The following is a 16,796-nucleotide window of genomic DNA, read 5'->3' as shown; positions in this document are numbered from 1 at the left end:
GGTTGCACAAAGAACTAAATTAAGTATAGGTTGTTCAGAGTATAATGATTGATTGGGAGAGAAATTCAAAACAAGATTTTAGATGTAGATAGTAGAATCCATTTTACCATCTTAATAATCTTTATAAAAGATTTTGTTTTATATGTACATATGCTATAATCTTTATAAAAAGATTTATAAAAGATTTCATAAAAGATTTTAAAGATAAAATATCTTTATAAAAGATATTTTAAATGCATGGGAACTAAGTATTTTAAGCAAAGAAGTGACTACTCCAGTTTGCAGTGCCTAATCCAACACTAACCTGCCAAGTCTCCACATGGCTGTTGTTTCCCTTCTGCCTTTCAAACTGTACAGATATTTCTCCTGTGGGCAATACTAATCTAGAATTACACAGGGAACAGAATTCTTGGAAACATAGTTCCATTTTAGCTAAGTTAGCATAGTACAAAGCTCCCACACTATTCATGTATTAAATGTGTGCATATTTTTGGTTCTCATACTGACAATCGTCTCAGTTAAAGAAATAATGCACTAATTTTAATCTCGAGCTATCCAATATGTAAAGATATTTACATAAGTTGAACAGAAATAGGGAGACTATAATTTATTATGTTTTCTTGATTGCTTTAGGAAAATATTATGGTATGGATAGAATAAATTCACTATTATAATTAGTATTAGCGAGAATAAAATCTGTATGACTCATCAATTACTACTACATTGAATATGAGCCAAAATTTTTTAAATTATATAATACAATGCTTTTTATATTTTTGCTTAATAAGATGATATTATTTTCAATAAATACAAAATAATAAGTCATTCACAGCTCTACAGCATTTCAGTTTTTGCATTATGTTTCATGTGTTAGATTAACATGTTTTAGATCTCCATATTTTATTTTATTTTTAAAGATTGTATTTATTTAACAGAGAGATCACAAGTAGGCAGAGAAGCAGGCAGAGAGAGAGGAGGAAGCAGGCTCCCTGCTGAGCAGAGAGCCCGATGCGGGGCTCGATCCCAGGACCCTGAGATCACGACCTGAGCCGGAGGCAGAGGCTTTAACCCACTGAGCCACCCAGGCACCCCATAGATCTCCATACTTTAGATGAGCAAATTAAGCTCCGAACTGTTAGATACTTGGTCAGGATCAACTATTTGATATAAAGCTATAGTGAAACTTAAATCCAAGTTTATCTTTTGACTAATTACAATGCTCTTTCAATTATGACACACACACATACACAGACACACGTGTTTTTAAACATGTATTTATCTGCCTTGTGATTCAAGGTTATAAAATAAGTCCATACATTTATACCCTCCTTCCAACAATGCTATAAAGATGATAGTGAGAGGTTATTAGAAGTGTGAGCCCATAACAATGAAAGATCACTAAAAGGTGAAGAATTTCAAGTATTTCCTGGAAAGGGCATATGAATGGAACTGTAGTGACTAAGAATCAAACTGACGATTTTGTAAATCAGAATGAGTACAAGGTGGTTATAACAAAAGTGAGAACCACTCTTCTAATAAAAATTCTGGAAAGATTCTAGGAAGGCTAGGATGCAAACTTAAGATGTAGGACTACAATTGGGGAATTGACTGTAATAGTATTCAAGAGTCTCTTGCCTATAGGCCCTGTACCTAGATACGTAACCAAAACTTATTATCAGCAGTGGAAGGAAACAGCTAGTGTCTAAGCATTAATCTTGGACAAATGCAAAAACATGGGTATTTTCAAAATAAATTTCCTATTTTAGGAAGGAGAAACAGAGGAATCCAAGTATTTCAAAGGAAAGCTTTGCTAATCGTCTTCTTAAGGAAATGCCAACATAATAGTATGTTAATTATTTACTTGCCCTAATCCAATCTTTGCAGGTAAATAAGCCTTCCTATGTACACTAGGTACATTATAATGCTTCCCACTAATTCATTGGGAATAATTCATTAGGAACTGAATAATTATTAAATAATTATTCAATTAAATAAGAATAGAAACCATGAATCAACACATATCCGATATAGACTGCAGGAAAAAAAATAATGTTAGAGGTAAATAAATAGAAAAAGCTAAAGGAAACAAAATCCTAGGAACATATGAGAGTTTTAAATATCTTAAAATTTCACTTATCATGAGGGATCAAGAAAACAGTATATCTATAAAACAAGAAGAGGCTCACATGAAAAACAAAAAAAATAATAAAGATGTCTTAGAAATTCATATAATATTTTAAAGAAATATAGTATACATACAAAATAGTGCTCTAATCAAAAATTGTACAGCTCAGTGATTTTAACAAAGTGAATACCTCCCTGTAATGATACAAAAATCAAGAGATAGAATATTATCAGCACCACAGAAGCTCTTATCATCCTCCTTTCTAGTATCTCTCTCTTCCCAGCAAATACTACTATACTGATCAGTTCTGCCTATGATTTTTATTTTACATATATTTATACAGTAAAAACTATGTGATTGACTTCTCTTGTTCAATCTTTTTTGTGATTATTTCATATTATGTTGCTCAGTTGCCATTTTGCTCATTTTCATTGCTGAATAATAATTCCTTGTATGAATATATCACAGTTTATTAATTCTACACCTCTGACTTGTTCTCAGTTTGGGTCCATTATAAAACAGTATGTTTTATATGTACATATGCTACTATGTACATCATTATGCTTGTCTTTGATTGTACATATACATACATTTCTGTAGCATTTATACTTGGGAGATTTGCTGCTTCAAAGCACATGCAAATGTTCAACTTAAGAGATACTGCAAGGTTGCTTCCCAAAATGATTCTAATAACTTAACAATCTCACCAACAGTTTGCTCCACCAACAGTTTGCTCCACAAAAACTTAGTGTCAGTTTTTTTTGTTTTTGTTTGTTTCTTTGTTTTGTTATGAAATTCTAATAGGTGCATGGAAGTATTAAACTGGGACCTTAACTTATATCTCCTTAATGATTAATGAATTTAGCATAAGTCAATATGTTTATTAGTCATTTTGATGGCTGCTTATAAAGTGTCTGGTACAGTTATTTGTCATTTTTCTTTTGAACTTTCTCTTTTTCTTAGTGATTTGTAGGAATTTTATCTCTAAATATACAGGATATGAGTTCTTCATCAAATAATAAGATGGCAAATATCTTCTCCAAAGGGGTGACTTGAATTTTCACTTTTAATGACATTTAATGTTAATTAGTTCACCAATTTTCTCTTGTTTGGAATTTTTGTATTCTTTATTTTTTTTAAGATTTTATTTATTCATTTACTTGAGTGGAGAGAGGGGAGGGGCCAAGGGAGAAGCAGACTCCCTGCTGAGCAGGGAGCCAGACATGGGACTCTATCCCAGGACCTTGGGATCATGACCTGCTCCCAAGGAAGATGCTTAACCAAATGGGCCACCAGGTGCCCCTTTTTTGAGTGTTCTTAAAAATCTTTACATAGCCTAATATCATTAAGATATTTTTCATTGTTTTCTTGTAGAAACGTTACAATTTTATTTATCACATTTTTATCTGCAATACAATATCAAGTAGGATCAAGATTTTTTCACATAAATAATATTTTCTGCAATAGTTTTTAGTAAATAAGAACATATCTTTTTTCCATCACACTGAAATACTACCTTGTCATAAATCAATGACCATGTATGTTTGTGGGTCTCTTCGTGGACCCTCAGTCCTGATTTACTGGTCTACTCTTGTATTGGTATCACACAATATTCATTATTGTAACTTACTGTTAGGTATTAATATCTGATACTATCAACACAGTAAGTTTGTTCTTCCAAATTAACTTGGCTATTCTGATCTTACATTTTTATTTTTTAGAAGATTTTATTTCAGGGCACCTGCATGGCTCAGTGGGTTAAACCCTCTGCCTTCAGCTCCGGTCATAATCCAAGGGTCCTAGGATGGAGCCCCACATCAGGCTCTCTGCTCAGCAGGGAGCCTGCTTACCCCTCTCTCTCTCTGCCTGCTTCTCTGCCTACTTGTGATCTCTGTCTGTCAAATAAATAAATAAAATCTTTAAAAAAAAGATTTTATTTATTTGAGAGAGGGAGGGAGCACAAACAGAGGGGAAGGGCAAAGGGAGAAGAACAAAGAGACTCCCCATTAAACAGGGAGCCCAGTGTGGGACTCAATCCTAGGACTCAAAGGTCACTGACCTGAGCTGAAGGCAGATGCTTAGCCAACTGAACCACCCAAGTGTCCTCTGATCTTACATTTTTAAAACAAAATTTCCAGAATAGGGTTGTTTTTTTTTATAATCAGTAGAAGGTTTGGAAGACAAAAGCAAGGAAATATGCTAGAATATAGACTTTAAAATAAAAACCAAGAAAAAAATGAGAAAAAGAAGAAATACAGGATATCAAATTAGGTGGTAAATCCCTCAAAGTAGAAGTTCCTTGAAAAATAATAGAGAGGACAGAGACAGATTTGCCAATCACAGACAAAGGAGGTCCTAAGGAGCCCCACCTAACACTTCAAAACACACTCCCACCTGTAATGCTATCAATAAATACCAACAGAACCATCACGGAATTGTTGTTTTAAATACCTGAGATTGCAAACCTTTTTAAAAATAAGAGTAATAGCTCATTCTCCTACAGATTATGGCAGAAAGGGTATAACAAAATGGTATTTGATTTGGAATTAAAATATATTTTTATTTAAAAACAAGCATTTCTGTACTTTACAAAGTCAGGGTTTTCAAGTTTTATAATATTTTAACAAATGAATTTCACTTTATTTAAAAACTGTGTTTTTGTAATGTATTAAAGCATTCCCTTAAAATACATGTATAATGTGAAGAAACAAGTTGCTAAAATATACATTCAAAATATCCAGGAAAAAATTAACCTCAATTGGTAGACATTTTGCTCAAATTCAAGTTATATTATTTTATGCAATTAAAACTGAATAAGCTTAACTGTTGTAAGCAAAGTTTATCTTTTTAAAATCTTTATTTTTTTATGGTTTATGTCTTTATATCTTTCTCTTCATAGTAAATTTCATATAGCATGGACAATATTTTGTTAAAATCTATCTGAAGTTCAAACTAATTTTCACATATTGTGTTAAAGAATTAATGAGTCTGTGAAAATTTTCAAGGTTCATTTGTGGTGTCCTCAGTTGATGCTGTGAGGCTTCACTTTTGAATTATGCCCTTGTCAAGGAGTCTGGACCATTTGATTTGAGCTGTGATTGTAATATAGTTTTTCAATTAATGTGTACTAGTTTCATGGCATAACTTTGGCCAATGTTAACACTTCAACCTCATTAAGATATAATGTTATATAAGTAACTATTGTTAGCCCTAATATTAATTCTCTGTCCTCAAGTAATTGAGCCTAATAGCAGTGGCACAGAAAGAATTACTGATTTAATTTAGGTCATTTCTCAGTGAACATTTTAAGCCAAGTATAATGTAAACTACCAGAAACTGACCTAGGATAGGTACAAATAATATCGTATTAAAATAAGAAATTATTCATTTAGAAAACATTAATATAGTATTTGTTCAAATTATGGAAATTATTCTAAATGTGCTTGTTCACAATTACTAACACTTAACTCTATGTTCAGACTGTTTTAGGTTTCCAATCTTTTCATAAACAGTTGTAATTTATCCTGTTTGCTCTCAACAATTAATGTAATAGCTGCAGATATTACAGAAATAGTATGGAGAAGAAAAGGAAGGAAGGAAAGAAAATGAATGAAGAAAGGAAGGAAAATGAAGGAAAGAAGAAAAGAAGCAGCGTTATTCTAATAGGCTCATCCAGATTCTAAGAGATTTTTATGTTTTGCATAAAATAAAACTGCATGATACATTGACATTTGACATAGAGAGCAGGTAGTTTGGGAAAGTACACATAAATAGAGAAAGCTAATATTAATTGGGAATTTATTATATGTTAATCATTATGCCATATATATATATATTACATATATATGTAATAGCTCATTCAATAGTCAAAAATTCTAGAAGATATGTATTATTATTTCTATTTGATAGATTGAAACTAAAAGAACTCAATAACTTGAATTTAATTATTAATAATTAATTATTAAATTATTAATTATTGAATTAAGTTATTAATTAAATAATAATTAAATGAATAATTAAATAACTTGCCCAAAGTCACACATAGTAAATGGTTGGTAGTGTGTATATGTTGGCCCAAAGCCAGTTCTGCATCATTCTTACTTTTTTTTTTTTTTTGAGAACTATAAAGCAATATTTTTCTAGGCACTGTGGCTTCCCATGTTCAATTCCTCAGTTCCATGGGCTTTAAATACAGCTGACTCCCACCTCTCTCAGTTTGGGGGAGTGAGCTGGCTGTGACCAATCAGAGTATTTCTTTTTTTTTTTTTTTTACAAATTTTTATTTAAATTCTAATTAATGTATGGTGTAATATTGGCATCAGAAGTAGAATTTAGTGATTCATCATTTATGTATAATACCCATTGTTCATCATAACAAGTGCCCTCCTTAATAACCATCACCCATTTAGCCCATCTGCCACCCACCCTCCTCCATCAACCCTCAATTTGTTCTCTATCATTAAAAGCCTCTTATGGCTTGCTTCACTCTCTCTCTTTTCTTTTCTTTCCCCTATGTTCATCTGTTTTGTTTCCTAAATTCCACATATGAGTGAAATCATATGGTATTTGCCTTGTTCTGACTGACTTAGTTCACTTAAGCATAATACACTCAAGTTCCAACCATGTCATTGCAAATGGCAAGATTTCATTCTCTTTGATGGCTGATATATATATACACCACTTCTTTATTCCTCTGTCCATGGACACTTAGGCTCTTTCCATAGTTTAGCTATTGTTGATAATGCTGCTATAAACATCAAAGTACATGTACCCCTTCAAATCTGTATTTTTGTAACCTTCGGGCAAATACCTAGCACTGCAATTGCTGAATCATAGGGTGGTTCTATTTTTAACTTTTTGAGGAACATAAATACTGTTTTCCAGAGTGGCTGCACCAGTTTGCATTCCCACCAACAGTGTAAGAGTGTTCCCCTTTCTCTGAGACCCTCGCCAATATCTGCTGTTTCCTGAGTTAATTTTAAGCATTCTGATGGGTGTGAGGTGACATCTCATCACGGTTTTGGTTTGCATTTCCCAGAAGATGAGTCATATTGAGCATCTTTTAATGTGTACAATAGCCATCTGGACATCTTCTTTGAAAAAAATGTCTGTTCATGCCTTCTGCCCATTTCTTACCTGGATTATTTGTTTACTGGGTGTTGAGTTTGATAAGTTCTTTATAGATCTTGGACACTAACCCTTTAACAGATACATCATTTGCAACTGGCTTCTCCCATTCGAAAGTCTGCCTTTTAGTTTCTTTGATTATTTCCTTCACTGTGCAGACAATTTTTATCTTGATTAGGTCCTAATAGTTCATTTGTGCTTCTTTCCCTTGCCTCTAGAGACATGTCTGGTAAGAAGTTGCTGTGGCTGAGATCAAAGTGTTTGCTGCCTGTGTTCTTGTCCAGGATTTTGATGGTTTCTTGTCTCACATTTAGGTATTTCAACCATTTTGAATTTACTTTTGTGTATGGTGTAAGTAAGTGGTCCAGTTTCAATCTTCTTCATGTTGCTCTCCAGTTTTCCCAGCACCGTATGTCGAAGAGACTGCTTTTTTACCTCTGGGTGTTCTTTCCTGCTTAGAGAAATATTAGTTCACTATACATTTATGGGTCCCCTTTTGAGTTTTCTATTCTAATCCATTTATTTATAGGTCTGTTTTTGTGCCAGTACCGTATTGTATTGATGATTACAGTTTTGCAATATAGCTTGAGGTCTGGAATCATGATGCCTCCAGCTTTGTTTTGCTTTTCCTAGATTGCTTTGGCTATTTGGGGTCTTTTGTGGTTCCATAAAAATTTTAGAATTATTTGTTCTAGCTCTGTGAAAAATGCTGGTGGTATTTTGGTAGGGAAGGGATTGGATTAAATGTGTAGATTGCTTAGGGTAGTATAGACATTTTAACAATGTTCTTCCAATTCATGAGCATGGAAAGTTTTACCAATTCTTTCCATCCTTTTCAGTATCTTTCATAGGTGTTCTATAGTTTTCAGAGTATGGGTCTCTTACCTCTTAGGTTAGGTTTATTTCTAAGTATCTTACTGTTTGGGGCACAATTGCAAATGGGATCAATTCCTTGATCTTTTTTTCTGCTTCATTATTCATGTATAGAAATGCAATAGATTTTTGTACATTGATTTCATATCCTGTAACTTTGCTGAATTCATATATTAGTTCTAGCTATCTATTGGTAGAGATTTGGGGCTTTCTAGGTGGAGTATCATATCATCTACAAACACTGGAAGTTTGACTTCTTCCTTGCCTATTTGAATGACATTTATTTTCTTTTTCTTGCTTGATTGATGAGGCTAAGACTTGCAGTACTATGTTAAATAGTAATGGTGAAAGTGTATACCCCTGTGTTATTCCTGACAATAGAGGAAAATCTCTCAGTTCTTCCCCATTGAGGATGATATTAGCTATAGGTCTTTTGTATATGACTTTTATGGTGTTGAGATATGCTCTATCCACACCTACTTTGTTGAGGGTTTTTATCAAGAGTGGATGCTGTAGGGGCACCTGGGTGGCTCAGTCAGTTCAATGTCCAGCTCTTGGTTTTGGCTCAGGTCCTGATCTCAGAGTCTTGATACTGAACCATACATCAGGATCCTAAATAAATATTAAAAAAATAAAAGAGGGGCACTTGGGTGGCTCAGTCAGTTGAACATCTGCCTTCAGCACAGGTTATGATCCCAGGGTGCTGGGATTGACCCCTGCATTTTGGCTCTCTTTTGCTCACTCTAGCTCTCCCTCTATCTCAAATGAATAAATGAAATAAAAAGATTGGATTCTGTATTTTGTCAAATTCTTTTTCTGCATCTATTGACAGGATCATATTGTTCTTATCCTTTCCTTTATTAATGTGGTGTATCATGTTGATGATTCGCAAATATTGAGCCACCCCTGCAGCTTGACGGCAGTGAATAATTCTTTCAATGAACTGTAGGATTTGATTTACCAGTACCTTGTTGAGAATTTTTGCATTCATGTTCATCAGGGATGTTGCCCTGTAATTCTCTTTTGGGTGTGGGGGGTGTCTTTGATTTTGAATCAAGGTATATGTTGTTTGAATGAAGGTTTCTGTGATTTGTTCTGCATGGCCAACTACCCCAACCTGCACATATCAGGCAGGTTAAAGAATGTTGCTTGTGAGACTTGTGCTGCATAAGTGACTTTGGGAGCCTGATTAGTTGACATTAGCTGGCCTCCAGGTCAGAACTGGCCCTTCTGGTCTGGACACCAAAAGCAATAAATTTTGCCTTACATTTCCTCTGGCTCCAGGCTGGGCTGCCCCACAGAATGGAATCTGGGAGGGTAGGCAAGCACACCTAGCCCAGGCTCCTTGAATATGTAAAGATTTGATAACATAGGGATGTAGTGCACTCTGATCTGCATGAAGGCAAACCAATGTCTAATTTCAGACCCTGTCATTTGCCCTATAAATATGGCCCATATGGGGATGGTCAGTTGTCTCACCTGAAGGGAGGATGCTTGCCCAGGTCTTTCAGTCAGAACTCTAGCCTGGATGTCTCCACAGGTCTTCCCCGCTAATGAGATTAGACATTGTTAAGTGCTCTTTACTCTCCTTTACTGCTTACCATTGCCCTCATCTATGCATGGATTTGCCTCTTCTTTCTGTTTCTTTTAGATTTTTATAATATCAATAAAGTGTTTTTTCCCTTTCAAAACTAAGAGTATAGCTGCCATGAATCTTTTCTTCAGAATAAGGTAATGCTGGCTTCTTAGAATGAGTTAGGAAATTTTTCTTACATTTCTATTTTTGAAATTTGATAATAGTTATTAACTTTTCCTTAAATGTCTGGTAGAATTTCCCTGGGAAGCCATCTGGATCTGGACTTTTTGTTTGTTGGGAGATTTTTTTATTACTAATTCAATTTCTTTGCTGGGTATGGGTTTGTTCAAATTTTCTCTTTCTTCCTATTTCATTTTGGTAGTTTGTAGTTTCTAGGAATTTATCTATTTCTTCCAGATTGCCCAGGTTATTGGCATATAATTTTTCTTAATATTATCTTATAATCCTTTGTATTTCTGTGGTATTGGTTATGATCTATCCTATCTCATTCATGATTTTATTTATCTGGGTCCTTTCTCTTTCTTTTTAGTAAGTCTATTTAGGGGTTTATCACTTTCATTAATTGTTTCATTAACCAGCTCTTAGTTTCATTGATTTATTCTACTGGTTTTTGTTTGTTGTTATATTGTTTATTTCTGCTTTAATCTTTATTATTTCCCTTCTTCTGCTGGCTTCAGGCTTTATTTGCTGTTCCTTTTCCAGCTCATTTAGGTGTGAAGTTGGGTTGTGTATTTGAGACTTTTCTTGCTGCTTGAGCAGTATTGCAGTATAATTGCCTTTTAAGACCACCTTTGCTGCATCCCAAAGGTTTTGGACTGTCATGTTTTCATTGTCATTTGCTTCCATGTACTTTTTTATTCTTCCTTAGTTTCCTTGTTAACCCATTTATTCTTTAGTAGGATGTTCTATAATCTCCATGTATTTATTACCTTTCTAAATTTTTTCTTGTACTTGACTTCAAGTTTCATAATGTTGTTGTCTGAAAAGGTGCATGGTAGGATCTCAACCATTTTGTACTTGTTGAAGGAGGGACTTATAACACAGTATGTGATCTAATCTGGAGACTGTTTCCTATGCACTTGAAAGGAATGTATATTCTATTGCTTAAGGATGAAATGTTCCAAATATATCTGTTAAATTCATCTGGTCCACTGTGTTATTCAAAGCCATTGTTTTCTTGTTGATTTTCTGCTTAGATGATCTGCCCGTTGCTGTAAGTGGAATGTTAGAGTCCTCCAGTATTATTGCATTATTATCAATGGGTTCCTTTATGTTTGTTACTAATTGATTTATATATCCAGGTACTCCAAAGTTGGGGGAATAAATATTTACAATTGTAAGATCTTCTTGATGGACATAGCCTCCTTAATTATGACATAATCTTCTTCATCTCTTGCTACTGTATTTGGTTTAAAATCTAGTTTGTCTGGTATAAGTGCTGGCACTACAGCTTTCTTTTGGCATCCATTAGCATGATAGATGGTTTCATCCTCTCACGTTCAATTTGCAGGTATCTTTAGACCTAAAACGAATCTCTTGTAGGCAGCATCTAGATGGGTCTTGTTTTGTTTTTGTTGTTGTTTTTTAATCCATTCTGACACTCTATGTCTTTTGATTGAAACATTTAATCCATTTACATTCAGAGTGATTATTGATAGGTATGAATTTAGTGCTATTCTGTTACCTGCAAATTTGGTGTTTCTGGTAACTTTCTCTGTTCCTTTCTAGTTTTTGTTGCTTTTGGGTCCCCCCTCCCACCACCACCCAAAGAGTCCCCTTTAATACTTCTTGCAGGGCTGGTTTAGTGTTCACAAAATCCTTTGGTTTTTGTCTAAGAAACCCTGTACTCTCCTTCTATTCTGAATGATAGCCTTACTGGATAAAGTCTTCTTAGTCACATATTTTTCCCATTCAGCACATGGACTATACCATGCCACTCTCTTCTGGTTATCATTTAGTTTCCTAGACATTAAAAAAAAAAAAAAAAAAAAAAAAAACTAAAGGAGTTTGTGACCACTGAAAGAATAGTCTAACTTTTACTTGATCTACCAAGAAAATATATTCTTCCTAATCCCAGTGAACACAAAAATGAATGCAGGACCTATTAGTTATTGTCTAATGAAAACAAAGCCAGAGAATTTGAACCAATGATGAAAAGTAAGCTACCACAGGGGGGAAAAATATTTAAATATAGTATTTGAACTCCTAGTTTGAGCTGTAACTAAAGTTTGACTCCTAACAAATGCCTCCTCCATTTTTATTTTTTTACATTCTTGCTTGAATCAGTTTCAGCTGGATTTTTTAAATGACAAGCCAAAGAGTTCTCATTATTTGAGAGACAAAGTTAAGGTTCAAACCCACTTCTATTATCTTCATGTAGATTTACTACAATTGTTCATGATAAGCAGCTTTCATAATACTAAATATAAATAATTTTTGTAAATTAAAGGCAGTTTAATTTTAATTAAACTTAATTATATTTTAAATTAAATTTTAAATTTAATTAAATTTAATTAAAAACATTTCCAGTAAAAATTTTAAAATGTTTTCATTCAGCAAATATCATAGAAAGCTCGGGATTTTGTTTCACAATAAATGCAAATCATGGTTCGTGTTTTGTTTTTTGTTTTTGTTTTTAGAGAAAGAGAGAGAACATGTGTGCATGCATAAGCAGAGAGAGGAGTAAAGGGAGATGGAGAGAGAGAGTGAAAGAGAGAGAAACTCAGACAGATTCCCAGCTGAGTGCAGAGCCTAACACGGGGTTCATTCTCAGAATGAACCTTGAGATCTATACCTGAGCCAAAAATCAAGAGTCAGAGGCTCAACCCACTAAGCCAACCAGGCACTACTCTTGGTTCATGTTTTATGCCACTTAAAAGAACATAAAAATAAAAAGGAATAAATTAATAATATGAACAGATCCAAGATACTATGAAATATATGATATGCTAAAGATTAACCTTCGTTGTTAAAGGAAAAATAAAAACCAAATAAAATAATCAGGATTTTGCTAATTGTTTTTGTTTTCTGGGGTGTTTTTTTTTTTTAACCACCTGAAAATACCTGTTTGGAATTTTGTGAAGTGTCCTTGGTTTATTGCAGTTATACTGACTATGAGTACAAGTTAATGAGACTAAATATTATGTTAAATGTATAGTATTGCATTTTAGTCAATGAGAAAGCATTTATTAAATGTTTATTCTCCCATTGTTACATGTATGGTTTAAAATACTGGCTTTAAAATGTATAAATCTGGCTGACCAGACAAAATAAACTTGCATGACTTAGCAGAAAACATTTCAGGGTAATCTATAATACATAGTCATAAATGTGAATTTACTCTATGCATTAAAAATCCTGCACAACCATATTAGATAGCTTATTAATATATCCATACACAATTGCTAGATTTTTTAATAATCTACTAAACCCTAAAATATTTTGGGGTGTCCTGCTTCCCCTCATATGAGGCTCCATCCATATTTCAAAAAAGAAATTAGTACATACTTACTAACATCTACTCTTAAAAGAGTCTAGACCATCTTGCCAGAGAAACAAAAATTACAACTCAGGAATAGAGCAAACAACTGATCATCAAAACAAAAAGTGATGTAACCAGGTTTTTTCTGTCCCAGGCATGATAAAATCAACAGTAAGTGAGCAAAGAGGAATCACTGAGGTATAGACCATAGATGTTTGGAGTAAGGAAAGTGTTGTGTCTGAGATATTCAGAACTCAGGGTTGACAGATAAAGAAAGAGAAGCAATCCAAACCAAGTTCACTGATATGTTAAGTGCAAGTGTCCTGGGAAACTCAGGAGACCTAGGGAGTGATACCAAAGGGGATAAATCACCTCTTGACAAAGATATATAGGGATACCACTCCCCAATCACAACTAAAGCATCATGGACTTCAGCTTTCCTATAGAAGAAACTAAAATTTTGAAGTCTTCCTTAGGTTCACGGATCGGTGTTAAAAGGTCTCTAGTCTTTTTGAAATTATATGCCAAAAATGATGTGTGTGTATGCTTGTGCATTTTCCTGGGCCAAATCAGCAGGCACTGTTTAAACAACTCTTAAAGGATTTATGACCACCAACAAATTTAACAACAAAAATTATCACCAAAGCCACTATACCAAAGCCTAGTTTCAAACTTAAATTGGTAATGAATGAAGAGCTACTGATTACCTGAATAGCTAAAATTTGCTTAGTTCTAGAGAAAGAATGGAATAGACTTTATACCTATGGTCATTTACTGAAATATTGCTAACATATGGCCTACCAAGAATTCCAAATAAAACAAAACAAAAAATCATAGAAATATTTTAACAGATGTCAATAATGTAAGATATTACATGAGATACTACACACAGAAAATAAATACTTTTATTTTTCAATTAGCAATAATTGCACCTCAGATAAACCTCATTGGCTATGATACTGTCACTGTGCAATGCTGAATACTTTTATTTTTTAAAAATATCACATGTTTACCTGTGTTACTCATGGTGTTGAGGGTTCAGACACCTTGTTCCTCAAACTGCCAAAGCCTTGGCTATATGTAGTTCTATAAAACCAATACCAGAATCTTATCTCTGCCAAGTCCTCAATCAAGTGCTTTGTTCTCAAGCCATGCTGAGGCCCACTACTGAAGGTTGCCAATAGTCCATCCTTCATCTTAATAGGAGAGTGGGAAAATGTTCTCATTTTCATTCCTGGGTGTTCACCATTTAATCCATCATCTTTTACTACAGCTTCTCAAACAAAGAAAATATTTTCTACCTCTGTCCCAACTTCTTTATTTCCAGTGGTAAACTTCTATTTCTTGTACATCCATTATGCTGCTATTGAAATTGCATCAAATCCTATTCCTGGAGAAATTTGGCATTATTTACTGTTCCTATTTGGCATCATTGACTCATCTAATTTCCCAGTTCACTTAATTAAAGACCATATCAGCATATGGAAACCCTAGCAATGAGAAGTTGCCCACTGGGAAAGAATAGTGAGTACTTCACATAAATTTGTGGAAGGAAAGGGAAGGGAGGACAAAACAAAGAAATATTTGTGAAAACTAAATGAAATTACAGGAGACTAAAATTAAAATATTTTCATAGTTCTTTATTATTATAATCCTTTTATCTGTGTTATTCTTCATTTGTGAAGAATTCTTGATCTGTGATAAAAGAAGGAAAAGGAGAAAGAGGAAGAAGAATAGAAGAATAAAATTGTAATAGAATACCATGAAAGTGTTTTAGTCTTCTGTATACACTTCATTTAGTCACAAATATTAACTTATTTGTTTATTCAACAAGTTTATACTGAGTGCTTAGTATCTGTCAAACACTGTTCTGTACATGAGAAATAAAACAGTAGAGTTAGACAAAGTTCTAGCCCTTATGCTGCTTAGATTCTAGAAAACACAGAGAAAAATAGATGTGCAAAATATTTACAATGCAGTTTTTAGTAATAAACTGAAAAAGGGCCTTTAAAATGCAAAGGTGTAGAAGGAGGTGCTAGTTGACATACAGTGTAATATTAGTTTCAGGTATAACTATATAGTGATTCAACACTGTCAAACAATACCCAGTGCTCATCACAACTTAATCCATATCCCCTGTTTAATCCATCCCTCCATTCACCTCCCCTCCAATAACCCTCAATTTGTTCTCTACAGTTAAGAGTATGTTTTCTGGTTTCCCTCTCTGTCTTCCACCTCACCTGATGTTCATCAGTATTGTTTCTTAAATTTCACATACTGAGGAATTCATAATGTATTTGTCTTTCTCTGACTGACTGATTTTGCCTCTCCAACCGGACCATTGCAAATGGCAAGATTTCATTCTGTTTTATGACTGAGTTAGGTATATACATATATATACCACCTCTCTATCCATTCATCAGTTGATGGACATTTGGACTTTTTCCCTCTATTATAGATAATGCTGTTATAAAATGGGGTGCATGTATCCCTTCAAATTAATATTTTTTTTTAAATCTTTAAGTTTTATTTTTTTTTTAAACATATAATATCTTTTTATCCCCAGGGGTACAGGTCTGTGAATCGCCAGGTTTACACACTTCACAGCACTCACCATAGCACATACCCTCCCCAATGTCCATAATCCCACCCCCCCAACCCCCTCCCCCCATTAACCCTCAGTTTGTTTTGTGAGATTAAGAGTCACTTATGGTTTGTCTCCCTCCCAATCCCATCTTGTTTCATTTATTCTTCTCCTACACCCTTAACCCCCCATGTTGCATCTCCTCTCCCTCATATCAGGGAGATCATATGATAGTTGTCTTTCTCCGATTGACTTATTTCGCTAAGCATGATACCCTCTAGTTCCATCCACGTCGTCGCAAATGGCAAGATTTCATTTCTTTTGATGGCTGCATAGTATTCCATTGTGTATATATACCACATCTTCTTTATCCATTCGTCTGTTGATGGACATCTAGGTTCTTTCCATAGTTTGGCTATTGTAGACATTGCTGCTATAAACATTCGGGTGCATGTGCCCCTTCGGATGACTACGTTTGTATCTTTAGGGTAAATACCCAGCAGTGCAATTGCTGGGTCATAGGGTAGTTCTATTTTCAACATTTTGAGGAACCTCCATGCTGTTTTCCAGAGTGGTTGCACCAGCTTGCATTCCCACCAACAGTGTAGGAGGGTTCCCCTTTCTCCGCATCCTCGCCAGCATCTGTCATTTCCTGACTTGTTAATTTTAGCCATTCTGACTGGTGTGAGGTGATATCTCATTGTGGTTTTGATTTGTATTTCCCTGATGCCGAGTGATATGGAGCACTTTTTCATGTGTCTGTTGGCCATCTGGATGTCTTCTTTGCAGAAATGTCTGTTCATGTCCTCTGCCCATTTCTTGATTGGATTATTTGTTCTTTGGGTGTTGAGTTTGCTAAGTTCTTTATAGATTTTGGACACTAGCCCTTTATCTGATATGTCATTTGCAAATATCTTCTCCCATTCTGTCAGTTGTCTTTTGGTTTTGTTAACTGTTTCCTTTGCTGTGCAAAAGCTTTTGATCTTGATAAAATCCCAATAGTTCATTT

This window comes from Enhydra lutris, unplaced genomic scaffold, assembly GCF_002288905.1.
Source record: "Enhydra lutris kenyoni isolate GAN:26980312 unplaced genomic scaffold, ASM228890v2 scaffoldscaffold3, whole genome shotgun sequence".
In the NCBI taxonomy this organism is placed as follows: domain Eukaryota; kingdom Metazoa; phylum Chordata; class Mammalia; order Carnivora; family Mustelidae; genus Enhydra; species Enhydra lutris.
Note: the sequence above shows the minus strand (reverse complement) of the source record.